The following is a 23,955-nucleotide window of genomic DNA, read 5'->3' as shown; positions in this document are numbered from 1 at the left end:
CATCTCCCATCTAATGGATTGTACAGAGTTCAGAAGAGCATGAATTGGGAGTCGGCGATGATTGGGAAAGTGGTGGCCAAAGGCCAAATTAGCCTGTCCATAGCTCCCCGCTTTCAGGAGCGTCGGTGAACCAAGAGGTAACAGGTCCTGCATGGAACACAACTTGACGGAGCACAACTATTGGGGATGCCTCTTCGTGGTGGTTGTACCCCCAAACACAAGTTGGGGGCCAAATATTCCCCATTATTCCCTGCTGCCCGGATTTGTCATGGCAGGGTGGTCACGGTCAGAGTGCCAATCGGTCCCCATGGACTGGCCCTTTCCCTCTTGTGTGTGTCTCTCTCTCTCTCTCTTTCTCTTTCTCTTTCTCTTTCTCTTTCTCTCTCTCTCTCTCTCTCTCTGTCTCTCTCTCTCTGTCTCTCTCTCTCTTTCTCTCTCTCTCTCTCTCTCCTTAACTCTGTCGTGGCCCTGACTTCGTGAAGGCGGGGGTACACCATCCTAGATGTGGGGGATTCCTGTGTTGCTTCTGGGAGATCATTCAGCTGTCTCCTTGCCAGGGGCTTGTTCAAGAGAACCGCCCGGAGCTATACAACAACGACAACAACAACAACTTGACCGAGCTCTGAGTTCAGCAGTCGCCCACCAACAATGCATCCATTCACCAAGTGCATAACCTCGCAGGACAGCGATCAGCCAGACAACTGTCCAACTCTTACTACTGAGCACAAGCAGAGAGTGGCATTGGCCACACGGCCATTTTTATTCTGGCCATTGCATTTCATCTAGAGGTAGGGACTTTTGCTGCGTGCCCATGTAGGGGCTCTTACATCATCACCCCCCTTGTCACCAAAGTCATTCTCTGCCACTTTGGGTGGTGGAACAGACCCTTTGAAATTCACACCTTGGCTCACCCTAATGTGCGTTTAATATCTAGTGCCTGGAAGATTCACTGCTGGTCTCACATTTCCCCTGCCTCTCTCCGGCTCCCAAGAGTCTGGATTTATCAAATAATTGGAGTGCCCTCGCAGCTTAGTTTTTACATATTCTGTCTTTGAAGATGGCATGATTTCAGTCACAAGATGTTGAAGAAGAATGAGGGACAAAGCTAGACAGAGACATGAGGCCTCAACATTGTAACATAACTTGGAACGACAACTGTCGTGTTGATGAAGCAATCTTAAATCCAAGCTTTACAATCAGTGTTCACTCTATGATGTTACACCCCATTGAAGCTAATAGCTCTTGGGAGGTTCAGTGTAATGATGAAAAACACTTTAGGATATTTACTATTGGATATTTAACATCAACCAACTAATGCTAGCAGATGGGGTAACCTGCACCACGTTCATGTACCTGTGATGGAACACATTTGGTGATGTGATGCAATACCAGGCCTGCAAAGGACCAATCCATTAGTCTATAGTCAGGGCTGAGAATCGAACCCAGGAAAGACAAAACGTGTGAGGAGTTAATAATTATATAAAAGAAGAGAAGGATCATGTGTGGAACATATTGTTGTAGTTGTCAGGCTCATCCCAGTTGCCCGGTCCGAATCCGACGAACCATATCAAAGCGGTCGTGCCAGCCATCTGATTGTGATGCTCCGAGCAGACGTTCGGGCCTGTTTGCCACTTTACCGTACTCCAATGGGACACCCGAGCCGACACGCTAATGAGTAAGGTGCGTCCCGATACCCAAAGTGGCAACCTGAGCAGTGGTTGCCCGGGCGCAGGCACAGTCTCTTACCGAGCGCTAATCGCCCGAGCCCAACATGTCCTTTAACGGATGACCATAACTCATACTGGCAATCAAGACACAAAATTCCCCCAAAGACCAACTGGATTTATAAGGTGTGTTGGGAAAACAACAAGGGGCGGGAATACAAAGACGAAGCAACACAATTATTCCATCTTAAAACCCACACACATCGAATCAACGAACGGACGGCAGATACTTAACTATCAAATCACTTATAAGTAGCTCTAATTCACACCTTAGTAGGCAGACAAGGAGGATCAGACAAGACTGAATTCCGCTGCACCCAGCAGGACGCATCTTAGTCCAAGGTGGAGATAGTGCTCTGTGGCGAACCAGTGTGTGCCGCAGGCAGAGCCGAGGTATCTATAATATAATATGATACGGTATGTATAATGAGGTATGTATCAATATAATATAAGGTATGTTACTACAAAATGTAATACAGTATGTATAATGAGGTATGTATCTATATAATACAAGGTATGTAGCTATAAAATGTAATACAGTATGTATAATGAGGTATGTATGTATATAATACAAGGTATGTAACTATTGTTACGTGGTCCCCTCGGTGACTACCTGGTCTCGGTGACCCCCGGACCGTGAGAGGACCTTCGCCAGCAAGTAGTATTATATATATGAGCTTTCGTAACGCAATCAATAGGAATTCCAATCAAAAGGAAACCCCACACCAAGGATCCGGAATAATCAATGATATATTCCCCGAGCAATCAACCATCAACAATCAGCAATCAATATCACAAAGATGTAAACTCATCTACACTAACTCTAAGATGGCCATCTTATACATTCCTCACGTGAGCCCCACTCCTGACTCCCTCCGTGGTCAATGTCTCTCCCAATGTCTCTCTTCTCCGCACACGGGCGGTTGAACGAACCCCGGGCGGACGTGCTCCAAACGTGCCGTCTCGTACCGGGGACAGCTGCTGCAGCGCACACCTCCTTGCCAAGCAACGGGGCCAAACCCAGCGCGGCTTCCAACGCGCGCGAGGCCCCAAAGTGCGACCCGTACGCGTCCTTGTAGACGGGGCAAAACCAAGCGCGGTTTGCAACGCGCGCGAGGCCCAACGTGCGACCCGTACGCGTCCTTGTAGACGGGGCAAAACCAAGCGCGGTTTGCAACGCGCGCGAGGCCCAACGTGCGACCCGTACGCGTCCTTGTAGACGGGGCAAACTGTGCCGGACGCTTGGTTCCGTGCACGAACTCACGGTGACTTGACGTGTCAAAAGGTAGTTACACGTCCAGGTAACTCCTCTCGCCAGACGGGTTTCGGAACGCCGCTTTTTCACGCAGCGCAAGGTCGATCCCACCTTTTGTCGGAGCGGGCGAGGAAGAAGAAAACTCGTCCTTTTCCTCGTGTCTTTTCCTCTTCTGTTTCCGGTCACTTCCGTTTCCGGCCACTGGTTCAGAAGGGCTCCTGACCCTCCAATCACAACAACCCTTAATATACTACACACGGATAAGCAAAGACCTGAATGGTAATTCACATACATTCATATAAATATGTAACACTCCCCCCCTTCAAGAAAGAAAGTTTGAACCCAGCGAAAACTTTCTTTGCCGGCCAATTTGGAGAAACAAACCAGATCACTCAACCCCCCCCCACATTATCCGTTCCCCCCGGGCACAGTTATCACTTAAAAATAAAGCCACCAAAATTTCACCACAACCCCTCCAGATTACTCCCTCTGGACTAAGTACCAACAACGACATTGTCCCTGCCAAATCAAACTCCATCTCATGACCCTCTGACTTTGACCGTCAGTTTCTTGGGAATGAAGGTTAAGGGGTTGATCAAAGATCCAAAGTTAAGCAACTCGATAGCACTTTTTCCGGGAGGCCAAGCCGAGTATTCACTACATGGATGCCTTTAGGAACGCGGAGTTCACGGTTAGTCCGTGCAGGAAAGTTCTCTACATGGGCGCCTTGAGGAACGTGGAGTTCACGGTTAGTCCGTGCATGAAAGTTCACTACATGGACGCCTTTAGGAACGGCGTTCACGGTTAATTCGTGTAGGAATCTTGGCTCGGCGGCTCCGCCGCCTTCAGTGCTTCAACTTCTCAGAACTTCCCTAATAATTAGGGTGGGACCACTGGTCCCTGTAGTCCCATGAATCGCGGTCTCCTTCTCGGCCACTACTTTGCCAATCCTTCCTTCGGGAGCGGCCGTAACTCAGGGAGCCTCCATAATAATATTGATTGCGGCCACCACCAAAACTACCGCCCAGTTGTCCTCTCCTGTAGACCTCTCGACGCCTACGAAATGCCTTCCTTACTGTTATGGTCCGACCCTCCAAATCCTTGCCATTCCAATTCTTCTCTGCCTCTCTGGCGTCTTTTGTGCTGGCAAACGTGACAAAGCCGAACCCTCTTGACTGTTGCGTTTCCCAGTCTCTTACCAACCGCACTTCCACCAGCGGCCCATATCTGTTGAAGACAGAGGTCAGAACTTCTTCCTCTGTTTTGAAGTTCAGTCCCCCTACAAATAACTTGGCACTTTTGTCGCCATCCCGAGCTGGTGTGGTGTTATTTTCCCTGCTGGGCTCTTTACCAACCCTCAGGTTACCATAAACTTGACCCCCGGCCAAATCATTCCCGATAACCACAGATACACCCTCTACAGGAAGCGTGGCTTGTAAACCGACGGTGACCGGTCCTGACACCAAATCGGACTCCAACTGGATGACCTGAAGGGGAGCACTAACACCGCCCCCGATCCCCTGTAAACGAACACTATCCCCCGTTGCCATCTCCTCGGACCATGGCAAAATGCCTTCAAGCATTAAAGATTGATGGGCCCCTGTGTCCCTCAATATCCTAACCGGTCTCCGGTTAGTCGAGGCTCCATCCAGTGACACAAACCCCTCTGAAATAAATGGTTGGTAACCCTTTTGGTGGCGATTTCTTACGCTAGCCATCGCATTCGGAGTTGTAATAGTCGGACTCCGCTCTGGGTTGTCCCTTTTCATGAGGTAACAACTGGACATCAAGTGTCCAGGTTTCTTGCAAAATGCGCAAGTAGGCCTGGAGGAAAAACTCGGGGTCTGCCTCGGGCCCCCCGAACTATAAGTTTGTCTTGGGCCCGCATCCCTCTGATTTCGAACCGGTGGGGTATCATAGTTGTCCCCATAATCATCTCGAGGCCGCCGCCATGTATGGTCGTTCTCCGCACCTGCTGTTCCCCACCTCCCCTGCGGAGATCTAGGCGAGGAGTTAGGTTCGTGGACCCCTATTCGGTGGGTTAAGGCATAATCATCTGCCATGGTGGCTGCGTCCCACAACTTTGGTACCTTCTTTTCCTGCAGGTACACTTTGATGTCCTCGTGGACACACTGCTGGAATTCCTCCACCAGGATCAAGTCCCGCAATGTCTCGAAGTCTTTCCCGACTCCTTTTGACTCACACCACCGATCAAACACGTTTTCTTTCACTCTGGCAAACTCCACATGGGTCTCACTCTCCCTCTTCCTGGCATTCCTGAATTTTTGCCTGTAAGCTTCCGGAACCAACTCATAGGCCTTGAGGATGTGCTTCTTCAGTACCTCATAATCTGCACATTGGTCCATTGGTAGCGCCGAATAAATTTCCTGAGCTTTCCCCACCAGCACACTTTGCACGAGTATGGTCCATGCCTCCTCCGGCCAGTTTAATTGTCGAGCCACTTTCTCAAAGTGTGGAAAAAATTTCGCGACTTCTTTTTCACTGAACGGTGGAACCAGCCTCACATGTCTGCCCACATCCCAGGTTTTCTGGTTAGGGGTCGACCCCGTCAGCAAGGGTGGTGCCTCTCCCCGTTCTCTCATTAACTCCAGCTCCTTGAATTTGATTTCTTGCTGAAGCTCCATGTCACGTTCCTTTAATTCCCTTTCCGCTTTTCTCTCCTCTGCTTCGAGGTCCCTTGCAGCTCTCCTTTCCTCTGCTTGTTCCTTTTCTCTTCTTTCCTGGAGTTCTCTTTCCACTCTCCTTTCCTCGGTTCTTTCTTGTGCTGTTTTCTCTTCCAACCTTTCCTGGAGTTCTCGTTCCACTCTCCTTTCCTCTGCTTTTTTGTCTTCTAACCTTTCCTGGAGTTCTCGTTCCACTCTCCTTTCCTCTGCTTGTTTCTCTTCTCTCCTCGCTTCTGCTTTCCTTTCTTCTTCTTTTAACCTTTCCTGGAGTTCTCGTTCCACTCTCCTTTCCTCTGCTTCTGCTTTCCTTTCTTCTTCTTTTAACCTTTCCTGGAGTTCTCGTTCCACTCTCCTTTCCTCCGCTTGTTTCTCTTCCCTCCTCTCTTCTGCTTTCCTTTCTTCTTCTGCTCTTTCCTTTTCTGCTTTCCTTTCTTCTTCTTTAATCCGTTCCTGGCTCCGTAACTGCAACTCCAGTTTCCGGAGCTCAACGTCTTCTGGTTCTTCGGGTAGCCACTCCCAGGCTAACTCGTCCCATGTTCCTAATCCCACCATAGATTGTATCACCGTGGCCTGCAACTCTGCCTTCCTCAAATTAGTTCGGACCTCCAAGTTAAAATGTTTGGCCAATTTCAAGAGGTCCGACTTTAGCAACGCTCGGAACTGTGCCTCACTCGGTGTTACCCCAAAGTTCTGTGCCACAAACGCCATGGTGCCTATCGTTAACACCTGTTAACCTTCACCCAAGATTTTACCCCAATTTCTCAACAAAATTTTTTTTACCAATTAATAATTAATTAATAAATTTTAATTAATAAAAATTATTATTTTATTATTTTATACAATTTTAAATCCCGGACGAGCCCCCAATTCTGTTACGTGGTCCCCTCGGTGACTACCTGGTCTCGGTGACCCCCGGACCGTGAGAGGACCTTCGCCAGCAAGTAGTATTATATATATGAGCTTTCGTAACGCAATCAATAGGAATTCCAATCAAAAGGAAACCCCACACCAAGGATCTGGAATAATCAATGATATATTCCCCGAGCAATCAACCATCAACAATCAGCAATCAATATCACAAAGATGTAAACTCATCTACACTAACTCTAAGATGGCCATCTTATACATTCCTCACGTGAGCCCCACTCCTGACTCCCTCCGTGGTCAATGTCTCTCCCAATGTCTCTCTTCTCCGCACACGGGCGGTTGAACGAACCCCGGGCGGACGTGCTCCAAACGTGCCGTCTCGTACCGGGGACAGCTGCTGCAGCGCACACCTCCTTGCCAAGCAACGGGGCCAAACCCAGCGCGGCTTCCAACGCGCGCGAGGCCCCAAAGTGCGACCCGTACGCGTCCTTGTAGACGGGGCAAAACCAAGCGCGGTTTGCAACGCGCGCAAGGCCCAACGTGCGACCCGTACGCGTCCTTGTAGACGGGGCAAAACCAAGCGCGGTTTGCAACGCGCGCGAGGCCCAACGTGCGACCCGTACGCGTCCTTGTAGACGGGGCAAACTGTGCCGGACGCTTGGTTCCGTGCACGAACTCACGGTGACTTGACGTGTCAAAAGGTAGTTACACGTCCAGGTAACTCCTCTCGCCAGACGGGTTTCGGAACGCCGCTTTTTCACGCAGCGCAAGGTCGATCCCACCTTTTGTCGGAGCGGGCGAGGAAGAAGAAAACTCGTCCTTTTCCTCGTGTCTTTTCCTCTTCTGTTTCCGGTCACTTCCGTTTCCGGCCACTGGTTCAGAAGGGCTCCTGACCCTCCAATCACAACAACCCTTAATATACTACACACGGATAAGCAAAGACCTGAATGGTAATTCACATACATTCATATAAATATGTAACACTATAAAATGTAATACAGTATGTATAATGAGGTATGTATGTATATAATACAAGGTATGTAACTATAAAATGTAATACAGTATGTATAATGAGGCATGTATCTATATAATACAAGGTATGCAACTATAAAATGTAATTAGTATGTATAATGGGGTATGTATCTATATAATACAAGATATGTAACTATAAAATGTAATATAGTATGTATAATGGGGTATCTATCTATATAATACAAGCCTGGTGTTGGCTTAGCAGTTAGGGTGCCGGCTTGGGATCCTAGGATCCTGAGCTTGAATCCTGGTCGAGCGTTGAATTAACGCCAGGAGGGTCGACTCCTTCCGAGGTCGGCAAATTCAGCACCAGCTTGCTGGGATGAATATGCCGGTGTGTGCCCTGGTTTGGAATAGGTACACTGTATCCCTGTGTGTCGTAAGAGGCGACTAAAGGGATGGCATCAGGAAGGGCATCCGGCCATAAAAACATTGCCTCAAAAAGGGAACCATGATGATTGTCATGGGGCTAACCCCCGCTCTCGCAGGGAAAATGTCCTTAAAAAGGGAATTTTTTATCTATATAATACAAGGTATGTAACGATATAATATAATAGGGTATGTATCTATAATATGGTATGTATATTGAGGTATTTATAATACGGTATGTATAATGCGGTATGTATAATGAGGTATGTATAATGGGGTATGTATAATGAGGTATGTATAATGATGTATAATGAGGTATGTATAATGAGGTATGTATAATGAGGTATGTATAATGAAGTATGTATAATGCAGTATGTATAATGAGGTATATATAATGCAGTATGTATAATGAGGTATGCATAATGAGGTATGTATAATGAAGTATGTATAATGCAGTATGTATAATGAGGTATATATAATGAGGTATGTATAATGAGGTATGTATAATGAGGTATGTATAATGAGGTATGTATAATGAGGTATGTATAATGAGGTATGTATAATGCAGTATGTGTAATGCAGTATGTATAATGAGGTATGTATAATGAGGTATGTATAATGCGGTATGTATAATGAGGTATGTATAATGCGGTATGTATAATGCGGTATGTATAATGCGGTATGTATAATGCGATATGTATAATGTGGTATGTATAATGAGGTATGTTTAATGCAGTATGTATAATGAGGTATGTATAATGCGGTATGTATAATGCGGTATGTATAATGCGGTATGTATAATGTGATATGTATAATGCGGTATGTATAATGCAGTATGTATAATGAGGTATATATAATGAGGTATGTATAATGAGATATGTATAATGAGATATGTAAAGTTGTGCCATTTTGTATTTGTAAAAAATTTACCTTGATGAGATGTACCTGCACCTGTACGATACTTTTTACAGAGCGTTGATGCGGCCGAACCAGTTTCTTGTGACTGGTTATGGTGGATTGGTGGGTGTTTTGTCTTCGCCTTCCCAGCAATCAGTCAGAGCAGGAATCATGTCTGAAAGACAAACTAAATTACATGAATGTTTGAAATCAATTGGTTTGTACCAACTCACCTTGTACTCCCTCCTTGCCACTTTTGCCAACAGGTTACTTACCTCTCCCCACACCTGTGATTCCCCATATACATACTTGTTCCCCATATACATACCTGAAGTCCCCATATACATACCTATTCCCCATATACATACCTATTCCCCATGTACATACCTATTCCCCATGTACATACCTGAAGTCCCCATATACATACCTATTCCCCATATACATACCTATTCCCCATGTACATACCTGAAGTCCCCATATACATACCTGCGTAAACTCTTTTCAAGGTAGGTCCAAACCAAAACATCCTGAGGGATGGGCGCCCCCTAATGGAATTTCACCATAATATCGGTTCTTTCTTTACCTGTTATTTTACATACATGTGGTTGCAGGTAACATTATTTGCTGGCGGTGGCTGTGCTGCTGATAATACCATTTGATCACGAAACAAACTGACCTCGAGAGCATCTGAAAATCCAAAGCCGGTCCACGTCCGTTCGTAATCGGAAGTCTTCCTCTTCTTCTTCTTCTTCCGTATGCTCAACATAACGTAAACACTTTTTAAAAATTGTAAATTAACGGTTTTATGAAGCCTTGACCTTTGAGCTTTAGATCTAAAAATTAATCAGCTTCTAGCTTTTTATTGGTGAACCAATTCTGTGACCCAATATGCAAATTATTAAAATGTCAAGTAAATTGGACGAAAATTTACGATTTTATACAACCTTGACCTTTGACCTTTTGATTTAAAAGAAAAACCCATCAGCTTGTAGCTTTTTATTGGTTAACCAATTCAGTGACCCAATATGCAAATTCTTTAAATTTCAGGTCAATCGGATGAAAATTGACGATTTTATGTGATTCTGACCTTTGACCTTTGGGCAAAATTATTAATTTGCCTTCTCCGTGTTATCATAATGAAGCTTTGTTGAACATTTGATGAAAAAACTCAAATGGTAAATTGAAATTTCGGGTCAACTGGATGAACATTGATAATTTCAGGTGATGCTGACCTTTAACCTCTTGACCTATTGACAAAATTACAGAGCAAACCAATTATTCACCCCACTTTGTGCCCAGGTGAACAAGGTAATAACTGCACAAACTCAATACAGTACAGAAACTCACAAGTTGGTGGAAAGTCCTCCATGTGATGCTCTCTCTGTGAAGCTCTACATGTGAATGCCCTCTATGTGATTATCGACATGTGAAAGCTTGGCTCATTGACAGCTTCAGCCTCCATGCCTCCAGCTACATGCAAAAGTGCCATTTCAAGCCTTTCTCAGCGATGACAGTTCTATCCCACCATGCCATATCAAGCCATCCTTATGGGTGATAACTCCATGCCACCATGCCATATCAAGCTATTCTTATGGATGATAGCTCCATGCCACCATGCCATATCAAGCCATCCTTATGGATGATAGCTCCATGCCACCATGCCATATCAAGCTATTCTTATGGATGATAGCTCCATGCCACCATGCCATATCAAGCTATTCTTATGGATGATAGCTCCATGCCACCACCCCATATCAAGCCATCCTTATGGATGATAGCTCCATGCCACCATGCCATATCAAGCTATTCTTATGGATGATAGCTCCATGCCACCACCCCATATCAAGCCATTCTTATGGATGATAGCTCCATGCCACCATGCCATATCAAGCCATCCTTATGGATGATAGCTCCATGCCACCATGCCATATCAAGCTATTCTTATGGATGATAGCTCCATGCCACCATGCCATATCAAGCCATCCTTATGGATGATAGCTCCATGCCACCATGCCATATCAAGCTATTCTTATGGATGATAGCTCCATGCCACCATGCCATATCAAGCTATTCTTATGGATGATAGCTCCATGCCACCACCCCATATCAAGCCATCCTTATGGATGATAGCTCCATGCCACCATGCCATATCAAGCTATTCTTATGGATGATAGCTCCATGCCACCACCCCATATCAAGCCATTCTTATGGATGATAGCTCCATGCCACCATGCCATATCAAGCCATCCTTATGGATGATAGCTCCATGCCACCATGCCATATCAAGCTATTCTTATGGATGATAGCTCCATGCGACCATGCCATATCAAACCATCCTTATGGATGATAGCTCCATGCCACCATGCCATATCAAGCCATCCTTATGGATGATAGCTCCATGCCAAGATGCCATATCAAGCTATTCTTATGGATGATAGCTCCATGCCACCATGCCATATCAAGCTATTCTTATGGATGATAGCTCCATGCCACCACCCCATATCAAGCCATCCTTATGGATGATAGCTCCATGCCACCATGCCATATCAAGCCATCCTTATGGATGATAGCTCCATGCCACCATGCCATATCAAGCTATTCTTATGGATGACAGCTCCATGCCACCATGCCATATCAAGCTATCGTTATGGATGATAGCTCCATGCCACCATGCAATATCAAGCCATCCTTATGGACGATAGCTCCATGCCACCGTGCCATATCAAGCCATCCTTATGGATGAAAGCTCCATGCCGCCATGCCATATCAAGCCATCCTTATGGATGATAGCTCCATGCCACCATGCCATATCAAGCTATTCTTATGGATGATAGCTCCATGCCACCATGCCATATCAAGCTATCGTTATGGATGATAGCTCCATGCCACCATGCCATATCAAGCCATCCTTATGGACGATAGCTCCATGCCACCGTGCCATATCAAGCCATCCTTATGGATGAAAGCTCCATGCCAGCATGCCATATCAAGCCATCCTTATGGATGATAGCTCCATGCCACCATGCCATATCAAGCCATCCTTAGGGATGATAGCTCCATGCCACCATGCCATATCAAGCCATGCTTATGGAGGATAGCTCCATGCCACCATGCCATATCAAGCCATCCTTATGGACGATAGCTGCATGCCACCATGCCATATCAAGCCATCCTTATGGATGATAGCTCCATGCCACCATGCCACATCAAGCCATCCTTATGGACGATAGCTCCATGCCACCATGCCATATCAAGCCATCCTTATGGACGATAGCTCCATGCCACCATGCCATATCAAGCCATCCTTATGGACGATAGCTCCATGCTACCATGCCATATCAAGCCATCCTTATGGATGATAGCTCCATGCCACCATGCCATAGCAAGCCATGCTTATGGATGATAGCACCATGCCACATCAAGCCATCCTTAGGGATGATAGCTCCATGCCACCATGCCATAGCAAGCCATGCTTATGGATGATAGCTCCATGCCGCATCAAGCCATCCTTAGGGATGATAGCTCCATGCCGCCGTGCCATAGCAAGCCATGCTTATGGACGATAGCTCCATGCCACCGTGCCATATCAAGCCATCCTTATGGATGATAGCTCCATGCCACCATGCCATAGCAAGCCATGCTTATGGACGATAGCTCCATGCCACATCAATCCATCCTTATGGATGATAGCTCCATGCCACTGTGGAAGTGTAACTCAGTGTAACATATTGATTGGCCCTGGTAACTTATTAATTAACCTGGTAACAAAGCAGATACATTTTATGTGTATGAACAATGTAATCTCTTGAAACACCTGGTCAAGGCCCCAGGCTAGAGCACCCCCCCCTGCTGTGTAAATGGAAATCACAGCAGGAGGGGAGCGAGCTGATGCCAGGACTCGGTGCGATGCATGACCTTGGGACATTAGCGGAGAGGAGATTAAGTCCAGTTTGGCGATATAACGAGAGCAAACGTTGAGTAAAGTAGACTTGTCCTCAGAAGCCCTGCCCGACGGAACGATGAAATGAACGAGTACTTGCTACGTGAAGCGCTGACCGAACGGGAGTGTCGGATGAACGAGAAGGACCAGCGAAAGAGTTAACCTGATCCATTATATTATGCGGTATCATTTTGGTAATTGGATGAAGTGAATACAGTTTAATAAACTAGACCTTTTGTAACCTGTGTCCGGTCATTGGAGTCCTGTGAGTCATACACGAAATTCTTCCACAATATGGAGGCACCGCTGAAATTTCGAGTGGACGTCGCCAAGGTGAGCATGTAAGCATGACGTCTTGGGGATCTGTCCATTATGAAATATGAATTCTGAAGATGGAGGATTTGGTGTGTGGGACTTGCATTCCGTAGGTAATCCAAGGAGTGTAAAAGTATTTTTGTCACGACCGTCCAAGGTAAAAGTCACGGATGGAACGGTTTAAATGATTCTATTATTCGTGTGCTTGCATATGCGTACGGTATACGCTGGGTGTTAAGAGACTTACTCTGGTCTGCGGGCAAGTCGGCTCATGAAGTGCACCATGAGGCGATTTGTTTGCCGGGTCGGTAAGGTTCGGTAAGGTCCGTACACGTGTACAATCGTGTACACCCGTTTTAAATAGAGAATTTTTTTTCAGTTTTCCCGCCATAACTAAAACTCGTTCGATTTTTTTTGACGAAATTTGCTAGATAAATAGCATGGGTGACACGGAACCAGTGCTGTTGTGTTTTTTTTGACGAAATTTGCTAGATAAATAGCATGGGTGACACGGATTAAATGATTTTATGATTATGAATTAATGAGAAAATGATTTTATATTTAAATATAAAAATTGATCTGCTTGGTGTTAGTTTAAGGGCTGTTCCAAATTTATCTTGATTATGAGACAAAAACAGCAGAATGGGAATCAACAGACAATGGAACAGCTCGCGACGAGTGTTTGTGGGTGACAACCACCCTCTGGTCGAGGCTCATAGAAGGGGTGATGCTTACTGATTCGGCACGCTTAAAATAGGTGTTAATGGTGGGATGTCAGAGGTTTTGGCGTGGGCTTAATAGTCGCACTGTTTGAAAAATAATGCTCGATGCAACATGATCCTAAAAAGAACCCATCCCTACATCGAAGGATAAGGAAGGGAAGGAATGGAAAATTTGAAGTATTAAAGTTACGGAACTCAAAATGTCTGGGTTTGGATGGAGTCATTAAAGGATTGAGTCATTCATTGGTTTGATGATGGTCCTAATATTTTGATAAATGTTTGATAATGGTCCTGGTGATTTTAGTCCTAGGAATAATATATGCTAGTGGTTTGTCTGAAGGTTTTAATGAGATCGGATTTTTATCTATCTATAATTCCAGTAATCTCGGTGTGTGTGTCGGTCTGTCTGTATGCGACCGCTGTTTCTCAACAACTACCGGTCCGATATACTTGAAACTTGCCAGGTATATTGGTGGGGACCCGAGGATGTGCCTTTTCAAGGTTTGAAATTAATCGGACGGGTGGGTCCCAGGGTGTGGTCGCCGTGCTCGCGGGCCGTTCGCTTTGGCTCTGCGGATGGACCGAACCATTGCATGTAAATAGAAGGGGGGTTCTGTGGTCGTTCGTTTTGGCTTTGCGAATGGACCAAACCATTCCATGCAAATAGGAGGGTGGTTCTGTGGTCGTTCGTTTTGGCTTTGCGAATGGACCAAACCATTCCATGCAAATAGGAGGGTGGTTCTGTGGTCGTTCGTTTTGGCTTTGCGAATGGACCAAACCATTCCATGCAAATAGGAGGGTGGTTCTGTGGTCGTTCGTTTTGGCTTTGCGAATGGACCAAACCATTCCATGCAAATTGGAGAGAAGGGGAGAAAGAGAGACAGACAGAGAGAGATAGACAGAAAAAGAAAGAAAGAGAGACATAGAGACAAACAGAGATAAAGATGATAGTCAGAGTCAGACACATAGAGAGAGACAGACAAAAAGAGATAGACAGAGTGAGACAAAGTGAGAAAGAGAGACAGACAGAGAGAGATAGACAGAAAAAGAAAGAAAGAGAGACATAGAGACAAACAGAGATAAAGATGATAGTCAGACACATAGAGAGAGACAGACAAAAAGAGATAGACAGAGTGAGACAAAGTGAGAAAGAGAAACAAGACAGAGAGAGATAGACAGAGAAAAGAAAGAAAGAGAGACATAGAGACAAACAGAGATAAAGATGATAGTCAGACACATAGAGAGAGACAGACAAAAAGAGATAGACAGAGTGAGACAAAGTGAGAAAGAGAGACAGACAGAGAGAGATAGACAGAAAAAGAAAGAAAGAGAGACATAGAGACAAACAGAGATAAAGATGATAGTCAGACACATAGAGAGAGACAGACAAAAAGAGATAGACAGAGTGAGACAAAGTGAGAAAGAGAGACAGACAGAGAGAGATAGACAGAAAAAGAAAGAAAGAGAGACATAGAGACAAACAGAGATAAAGATGATAGTCAGACACATAGAGAGAGACAGACAAAAAGAGATAGACAGAGTGAGACAAAGTGAGAAAGAGAGACAGACAGAGAGAGATAGACAGAAAAAGAAAGAAAGAGAGACATAGAGACAAACAGAGATAAAGATGATAGTCAGACACATAGAGAGAGACAGACAAAAAGAGATAGACAGAGTGAGACAAAGTGAGAAAGAGAAACAAGACAGAGAGAGATAGACAGAGAAAAGAAAGAAAGAGAGACATAGAGACAAACAGAGATAAAGATGATAGTCAGACACATAGAGAGAGACAGACAAAAAGAGATAGACAGAGTGAGACAAAGTGAGAAAGAGAGACAGACAGAGAGAGATAGACAGAAAAAAGAAAGAAAGAGAGACATAGAGACAAACAGAGATAAAGATGATAGTCAGACACATAGAGAGAGACAGACAAAAAGAGATAGACAGAGTGAGACAAAGTGAGAAAGAGAGACAGACAGAGAGAGATAGACAGAAAAAGAAAGAAAGAGAGACATAGAGACAAACAGAGATAAAGATGATAGTCAGACACATAGAGAGAGACAGACAAAAAGAGATAGACAGAGTGAGACAAAGTGAGAAAGAGAGACAGACAGAGAGAGATAGACAGAAAAAGAAAGAAAGAGAGACATAGAGACAAACAGAGATAAAGATGATAGTCAGAGTCAGACACATAGAGAGAGACAGACAGAGAGAGATAGACAGAGAGAGAAAGAGAGAGAGACATAGAGACAAACAGAGATAAAGATGATAGTCAGACACATAGAGAGAGACAGACAAAAAGAGATAGACAGAGTGAGACAAAGTGAGAAAGAGAGACAGACAGAGAGAGATAGACAGAAAAAGAAAGAAAGAGAGACATAGAGACAAACAGAGATAAAGATGATAGTCAGAGTCAGACACATAGAGAGAGACAGACAGAGAGAGATAGACAGAGTGAGACAAAGTGAGAAAGAGAGACAGACAGAGAGAGATAGACAGAGAGAGAAAGAGAGAGAGACATAGAGACAAACAGAGATAAAGATGATAGTCAGACACATAGAGAGAGACAGACAAAAAGAGATAGACAGAGTGAGACAAAGTGAGAAAGAGAGACAGACAGAGAGAGATAGACAGAAAAAGAAAGAAAGAGAGACATAGAGACAAACAGAGATAAAGATGATAGTCAGACACATAGAGAGAGACAGACAGACAGACAGAGAGAGATAGACAGAGAGAGACAGAAAGTGAGAGAGAGACACAGACAGACAGAAAGAGAGACAGAAAAAGAGAGAACATTTTTGGGAACGTTTTTTCACATTACTTTCCTGCAACATTGAAATAATGTTGTTGTAAAACGTTTCCACAACGTCGCCACAACGTTTCACTTTCGTTGTTGCAACGTTTTGCTCCAACGTTTTGGGAACATTCAAATGTTGTGTTTTGCTGATGCTAATTACCTGAGGTAATTACAGTAATTACAGTTCCGGTAATTACAGTAATTACAGTAATCATTACAGTAATCATTACAGTAATTGCAGTAATCTTATTACAGTAATTACATCTATCTATAATTCCAGTAATCTCTGTTTGTTTGTACGTTTGTACGTTTGTTTGTCTGTGACCGCTGTTTCTCGACAACCACGGGTCCGATATACTTTTAACTTGCCAGGTATATTGCTGGGGACCCGAGGATGTGCCTTTTCAAGGTTTCATATTAATCGGACAATTACTTACCGAGCTATGTCCAAAAAACGATTCAACCAATCAGAGAGCAGCGAACTATCGCGTGTGCCGAACGTGGCGGACACACTCTGCCTCGGATGGCACATTTGAGAGCGTATTCATTTATTTCACGTTTGCAAACTATGTTGGCGTTAAACTATGTTTTAAAACTAATAAAAACGAATTTGCGATACATTCGCTTTCCTGCGCGTTTGTGCACGCGATGGCGATTTCTTTACCAAACTCCGGAAGCCGTTCGCTTTGGACCAAACCATTTCATGTAAATAGAGGGGAGGGATATAATTTTAGATATAGATATAGTACGGGCAATGCCCTAGTTACATTAACTCAGGCACCTGGTGAGTAAGGAAGCTGATATTTGGACATGACACTGACCAAGTGAGGTGGCTGTCAAGGAAAATATTGATTTATTGATTAATCATTTAATAAATTAACTCGTTGATTTATAAATGACTTATTTAATTAAAAGTCCTCAGAGATACATCTTCGGATGAAATACTTGCAGATTGGTTATGCTATGAGCCAATTGATTAAGGAAAATATTTTGTGATGGCCATATTGGCAATTTCGTGGCCATATTCGTGGCAACTCAGTTAGTGCCACTGCACCTTTAAAATGCATCCCTGCGTTCATTTTTCGATCGATTGAGTTGAAATTTTGAACAATCGGATCTGGACTGTCGTTGTTAACGACTCTAGCACGCACTCGTCCAATCAGGATGGAGCGGTATGGTCCCCGGATCATCACTGCCCGCAGTTTTTAATTAATTTTACTTTTTCTCTTGGTCATATAATGTTGAAGACATGCATGTCATGATAGAGGAAATGTTTGTTCTGTTGAACGGAATAAATGTTGTTTATTTGTGTGGGTGTGTATTTTTGTGTATTTTGGATATATTTTCACGACTAATTCCAGTTAACATCCTGCAAAATTTGCTCGTTTGCTGGCCGAGTCGAAATTGCGTTGAGTTTCTATGGCATGCGCCATTAAAAGCGCTGTGTAATGGTTGAGCTCCTTTTATTTCGGTTTGGTCATGCGGATGAGCAAACAAAGTGACAAATGCTGCGGCTGGAGCAGTAGAAGCGATGTTTTTTTTAATGGAAACGATGTAATGAGTAATTAAAAGTGGGAGGGGGCAACACCACGCATACCTCTTTTAAGGTGTGTATAAACCCTGGAATAAACGTGGGAGGGGGCAACACCACGCATACCTCTTTTAAGGTGTGTATAAACCCTGGAATATTTCAGCAATCAATACAATGCTGAAACTATGTGAGTAATTTAATGAGTAATTTAATGAGTAATTTAATGAGTAATTTAATGAGTAAGTTAATGAGTAATTTAATGAGTAATTTAATGAGTAATTTAATGAGTAATTTAATGAGTAATTTAATGAGTAATTTAATGAGTAATTTAATGAGTAATTTAATGAGTAATTTAATGAGTAATTTAATGAGTAATTTAATGAGTAATTTAATGAGTAATTTAATAAGTAATTTAATAAGGAATTTAATGAGGAATTTAATGAGGAATTAAAAGTGGGAGGGGGCAACACCACGCATACCTCTTTTAAGGTGTGTATAAACCCTGGAATAAACGTGGGAGGGGGCAACACCACGCATACCTCTTTTAAGGTATGTATAAACCCTGGAATATTTCAGCAATCAATACGATGCTGAAATGATGTAATTTACTGTGTAAGAGGGTCGACCTTGGGTTTGTTTGGGTTTGTTGTTTATTTTTGTGGGTGTGTATTTTTGTGTATTTTGGATATATTTTCACGACTAATTCCAGTTAACATCCTGCAAAATTTGCTCGTTTTCTGGCCGAGTCGAAATTGCGTTGAGTTTCTATGGCATGCGCCATTAAAAGCGCTGTGTAATGGTTGAGCTCCTTTTATTTCGTTTTGGTCATGCGGATGAGCAGACAAAATGACGAATGCTGCGGCTGGAGCAGTGGAAGCGATTTTTGAATTGTTCAATGATTATTCGATACTGTTATGACTTATTGTCAATAGGTATACTAAGTGGCCATGAGGTAGCCTGTTGCTATGTACAGTTTTATTCTATTGTTGATTATACCACATAACTGTGGTGATAAAGGAAATGTTCGTTTTAAATAGATGATTATGATATGACCATGACTATAAAATCATGATGATTATTATGAATGATATCATAGGGTTCAAATGCAGAATGATTGCATGAACTTGGGAAAGAACTTTCAAGCCCTATGGGATAAATTGGGTGTTACAAGCGATGGAGCTTCAAAATTTAGCATGATTGAAGGAATTTTACAGTCTTATTTCAGGAGTTTTACGAAATTTAAATTGCCAAGAGATTTTGGGTACTATTAAAAGGAAAATGATGAGATATTTTTCCCAAAGAACTTTAATATCTGCCATCCATTTTGGCTGTCTCACGAATGAAGGATGAGTTGCCTTTAGTGGTTGCAAAGAAAATTTGTGGAGACCAGGCAAAATGGGAAAATATGTCAGATATGACCCTAGGACAGGACGGTGATTCATCAATTGACATGAGGTACGAATCTGAGGTGACGACCGATGAAATTCGATCTCAGTCAATGGATGGACCTGTCCTGACATCATTGGGGAAAGGGCTTATGCAAGGAGACATCCAAAATGATTAATTTGATTTATTGATGAATATTGATGAATTAATTGAAATTGAATAATTGATTGAATTGTTAAATTGTGCTGTATGTATGGATGTGTTTTAGGCATAGATGATATGGGAAAAGAGTAAAGAAAATTTTGCTGGTTTGAACTATTGTGGGTTTTCAGTTCTGGAGTTTAAACAAAGTCACTGGTTAACAGATGAGAAAGGATAGTAAATAAATTATTCTCTGCTGGGCAAATTAAGTACGATATTACTAAGACTTATGAGAGCTATTGTTCCGCCTTACAGCAGTGGAAAATTATTGGAAAAAATTAGATCCAACATAATGAATCTATAAAAGAATGTGATAGGGATAATATCCTCAATTTGTACTAATTATTTGATTGTGGGTAAAGGAATTAAGTCATCGTAGTGGATTGTTAACAGCAGCCTGAAAATGTCCTGAGAGTGTGCATCCATGTAATCAGAAATCCCAGATTTGTTTTTACAAACAACATTTTGGTAGAGGTCTTGTGTGGAACACTTCCTTGGTAGATAAAAAACGGTACTGCATGCTGGCAGCCACTTTTGCGGCCAGTTAGGCCAAACAAATTGAGAGGAAATTGTAGTTAAATACGTAAGTTACACATGGCTATTTGTAAAAAAGGAAATTTGTTGAGATGGGAAACATTTTTTCGAAGGTTTATTAAGGTGTTATAATATGACATGTGGCAAGGCAAACTATTGGATGGGAAAATTAGATCTGGCTATAGAATAAATTTATTGACCCCTTGAAGTTAATCCTTCGAATCATTGTTTCACTGGCATTTTTGTTCAAATTGGAAATAGTTTGGTAGAGCTTTGGTTAAAACCTTTGGTTGCGGTATCTTGGAACGAAATGATAAACCATAGGAGATTGATAAGAATAGAAAAAATATGGACCCAAAATAGAAAGTTGGATTCATGCCCCTCATTGCAAACAAGCACATGGGGCTAAGGTGGACGATCCCACAGAAAATGAGGCTGCACCTAGCAGCCCAGCAGAACATTCAGTGGTAGATAAATGATAGTCGTGATTTACAGTCATTTGAATTACATTTTAACACCCCTTGCATTGATAAACATTACATTTTCAACATGTGATATTCCTACTTGGAATAGTGACATTTATTTGCCTACATGACATACAATTACCTGCTGATATTAACACCACATGAGTGAAAAATGTATCACAACTACACTCATGATCAGGGGATTGAGTTCAACCCCGGGAGATAGGGGGATCAGGGTAAGACAAATAATCTGATTATGGTACATATTAAGGGATTTTCTTTATTTACCTTTTAGGAAGCTTGTTAGTTTGGTATATAATGTTAAATGTCATCGACATATAACTATGTCATAGATATGAATATATACAAGGAGTAGCAGACTTGTTTGTTGGTTTAGTAGTTATATTGGCAATTGTTTTAGTGGTGGCTTGCTTGAAAGCCTTAGTGACGGTGTGTTTGAATAAGGTAACCAACAACACGATGATAACGCATGAAGTGACAAATGAGGAAAGAAATGTGGAACCAGAAAAGGAAGACTTTTATGGCGACATAAACAGTAGAATTAAGATAATGGCATAACGACAATGTTATGAGTTGTGTCAATTACAATATCAATGAACTCATATCACCACGAGTGACACACTGTTAAAAAAAAAAAAAAAAGAGGGAAAAGAAAAAGTGGAGAGGAATTATGGTAATAATACATTATGCTTAATTTGTTGGTTTGGAAAAATTGTTGTTGGGAATTAGGTATTCCCGTTTGTGATTGTAATCATATACAATGCTATTCTTAGTTTAGTAATAAAATACATACCTGATTGAATATTATTTGTGTGACGCATATAAATGAATATAACTTTTTGAGTTAAGGAAAAACAACAAATTGTTGAATGTGAAACTGTCGGAAGATATACATGATTATGCTGATTTCATGGTAAGATGTACCCTATCTGATTCAGTGTGTGCGGAAAGCAGATTCAGATATGACTGAGCATAAAGATAAGACGAGATCACATTTTGGAGGGATTGCTAACGGAATTGGGAAGAAGTTCGAGAAAGAAAATTTGTGGCTAAAAAATGAAGTTAATCGTGGCATACACCCTCTTTCTCAAAGAATGATGAAGACATTCTCCCGTGTAACTTGGAGATGAATGCTTACCTTCACCAAGGAAATTTATGTGACCATTTGCCTGGATCACACTGCAACATATGAAAGAAAGGCGATCACTTACTCTTGTTCGAAGACTTCGAACATTCACCACATCAGAAGTTGCAGGACAACGACATTTTACCTGCAACCTCTGTGAAATGCGGGGACATATGTTATTACTTCACCAACGTCCGGGGAACCAGCATGGAGCTGCAAAAACGGCTGTGCCCTTGTCACAACAGCTGTGCACGATTCTGCTGGTTGCTCCTGGTAAGGACCATGAATGACCTGAACACCATGGTCCCAACATCAGTGTGGATGCATCCGGCATCCCTGTTCCACATCTTGCTGGCCAATCATGGTTCACAGCAAAAAAGTGGCAAGAATGCTACATGGAGAGAAGGGTCAGTCTATGACTCCGCAGTGTTACCACAACAGCGAAATCCTACACGAAGTAGTGCAGGAGCTATGAAGATATTAGGAGAAAATGCTTCATACCTGGATTCAAACACAAGTGATCAGCCCTTCCTTTCAAACAAAGTCAACATTTGTGTGGAGGCAAACGTTTTTTGCCAGATGGTGCAGATGCTGTACAAAACTTGAAAATGAAGTGAAATTGTTGTATCTTGGTGATGGTGAAGTGTTGTTTTGAAAATATATTTGTGATGCAAATGCAATAGATTGAACGATATGGAAGAAGTCAATGACCAACGAAATGTTTTGTGATTCTTGCAGGATGACGGTGTATGCCTAAGGGAATTTGATTACCAAAGTGATTGATTATTTACTTATACTTGTAATGATGTTTACTAGTAGTGATTGATTGTTTACTTATATTGATGTTTAGATTAATGGTTAATATAAACAAAAACAAAAAGATGAGGGAATTGTGGAAGTGTAACTCAGTGTAACATATTGATTGGCCCTGGTAACTTATTAATTAACCTGGTAACAAAGCAGATACATTTTATGTGTATGAACAATGTAATCTCTTGAAACACCTGGTCAAGGCCCCAGGCTAGAGCACCCCCCCCTGCTGTGTAAATGGAAATCACAGCAGGAGGGGAGCGAGCTGATGCCAGGACTCGGTGCGATGCATGACCTTGGGACATTAGCGGAGAGGAGATTAAGTCCAGTTTGGCGATATAACGAGAGCAAACGTTGAGTAAAGTAGACTTGTCCTCAGAAGCCCTGCCCGACGGAACGATGAAATGAACGAGTACTTGCTACGTGAAGCGCTGACCGAACGGGAGTGTCGGATGAACGAGAAGGACCAGCGAAAGAGTTAACCTGATCCATTATATTATGCGGTATCATTTTGGTAATTGGATGAAGTGAATACAGTTTAATAAACGAGACCTTTTGTAACCTGTGTCCGGTCATTGGAGTCCTGTGAGTCATACACGAATGCCACCATGCCACCATGCCATAGCAAGCCATGCTTATGGACGATAGCTCCATGCCACATCAATCCATCCTTATGGATGATAGCTCCATGCCACCATGCCATAGCAAACCATGCTTATGGACGATAGCTCCTTGCCACCATGCCATAGCAAGCCATGCTTATGGACGATAGCTCCTTGCCACCATGCCACATCAATCCATCCTTATGGATGATAGCTCCATGCCACCATGCCATAGCAAGCCATGCTTATGGACGACAGCTCCTTGCCACCATGCCATATCAAGCCATCCTTATGGACGATAGCTGCATGCCACCATGCCATATCAAGCCGTCCTTATGGATGATAACTCCATGCCACCATGACATAGCAAGCCATGCTTATGGACGATAGCTCCATGCCACATCAATCCATCCTTATGGATGATAGCTCCATGCCACCATGCCATAGCAAGCCATGCTTATGGACGATAGCTCCTTGCCACCATGCCATATCAAGCCATCCTTATGGACGATAGCTCCATGCCACCATGCCATATCAAGCCATCCTTATGGATGATAACTCCATGCCACCATGCCAGAGCAAGCCATGCTTATGGACGATAGCTCCATTCCACCATGCCATATCAAGCCATCCTTATGGATGATAGCTCCATGCCACCATGCCATAGCAAGCCATCCT

At 43.0% G+C, this 23,955-nt stretch overlaps 1 long non-coding RNA gene across 1 annotated transcript in view; it reads right to left on the bottom strand.

The window, feature by feature from the left end:
* LOC137426248 (uncharacterized) overlaps positions 1–9,585 on the bottom strand; it is a 44,177-nt gene extending 34,592 nt beyond the window's left edge. Inside the window, exons 1-3 of the long non-coding RNA XR_010984232.2 lie at positions 9,505–9,585; positions 8,862–9,003; positions 1,994–2,121 (exon numbers count right to left, since the gene is read on the bottom strand). This is a non-coding gene — a long non-coding RNA (uncharacterized LOC137426248). The remainder of the gene's footprint in view (positions 1–1,993; positions 2,122–8,861; positions 9,004–9,504) is intronic.
* Positions 9,586–23,955: the final 14,370 nt, after the last annotated feature.

This window comes from Myxine glutinosa, chromosome 4, assembly GCF_964187855.1.
Source record: "Myxine glutinosa chromosome 4, kmMyxGlut1.1, whole genome shotgun sequence".
Lineage (NCBI taxonomy): Eukaryota > Metazoa > Chordata > Myxini > Myxiniformes > Myxinidae > Myxine > Myxine glutinosa.
The sequence above is the reverse complement of the archived record's forward strand: the minus strand, read 5'-3'. Positions and strand labels throughout refer to the sequence as shown.